General features: G+C 50.9%; 1 pseudogene; it reads right to left on the bottom strand.

Moving 5' to 3' along the window:
• Positions 1-304: 304 nt before the first annotated feature.
• LOC100946920 lies at positions 305-898 on the bottom strand (annotated as a pseudogene).
• Between the last annotated feature and the right edge of the window lie 43 nt (positions 899-941).

Genomic DNA, 941 nt, shown 5'->3' with positions numbered 1-941 from the left:
AGTCTCACTCTGTCATCCTGGGTATAGTGCCATGGCATCACAGTTCACAGCAACCTCAAACCCTTGGGCTTAGGTGATTCTCTTGCCTCGGCCTCCCAATTGGCTGGGACTACAGGCATCAGCCTAGCTCATAGCAACTTCAAATTCCTGGGTTCAAGTGATCCTCCTGCTTTAGCCTCCTAACTAGCAGAGACCACAGGTTCCAGTCACAACACCCAGCTAATTTTTCTATTTTTATTAGAGATGGGGTCTCACTCTTGCTGAGGCTGGTTTTGAACTCCCAACCTTAGGCAATACACCCTCCTCAACCTCCTACAGTGCTAGGTTTACAGTTGTGAGCCACTGGGTTGAATCAGCAGGGTACAAAAAGGGGCCCATAGGTGGAGCTGTGACTTAAGCTCACCATTCTTGAACTTCCTTCTCTGATATGAACTGTCCATGAGGCCCCTCAGCATCTGGGGGCAAAAGGGCCAAGTACACGGGGGTCTCTGCCCCTTCTTCTGGACTTTTGGTGGCTTGGGGTCCTGTCATGTCGGTTCTAACCCAGCCTGGGCAGCAGGCGTTCAGGAGGATTCGGTCTCCTTTCCTCTGCTCACTGAGCTTCCTGGCGTGGATCCTGGACAGGACGGTGACGCCAATCTTTGTCACTCCATATGCAAAGTTGGGCCAGCCCTCTTTCTCGTGCACACCCTTCTTGGCGTCTTCCACAAACTTGTTCATGAGCCCCACCAGCTCCTCCTCCGCGATGGTCTCTCTGCGGAACTTCTTCTGGAGCTCTGGGCTGCAGCTTTTAAGGGCTCTGACACTCTGCCTGCTAGACACATTCACCACTCTGCCTGAAATACACCACAAATCACTGTGTAGATAGGGCACACAAAAATCACCATTGCCAAATTTGCTGTGATTTTGGACCAGAAAATATTCATTTGAGAGACAATTAG

Source organism: Otolemur garnettii, unplaced genomic scaffold, assembly GCF_000181295.1.
Source record: "Otolemur garnettii isolate 467f Iridium unplaced genomic scaffold, OtoGar3 scaffold01136, whole genome shotgun sequence".
Lineage (NCBI taxonomy): Eukaryota > Metazoa > Chordata > Mammalia > Primates > Galagidae > Otolemur > Otolemur garnettii.
The sequence above is the reverse complement of the archived record's forward strand: the minus strand, read 5'-3'. Positions and strand labels throughout refer to the sequence as shown.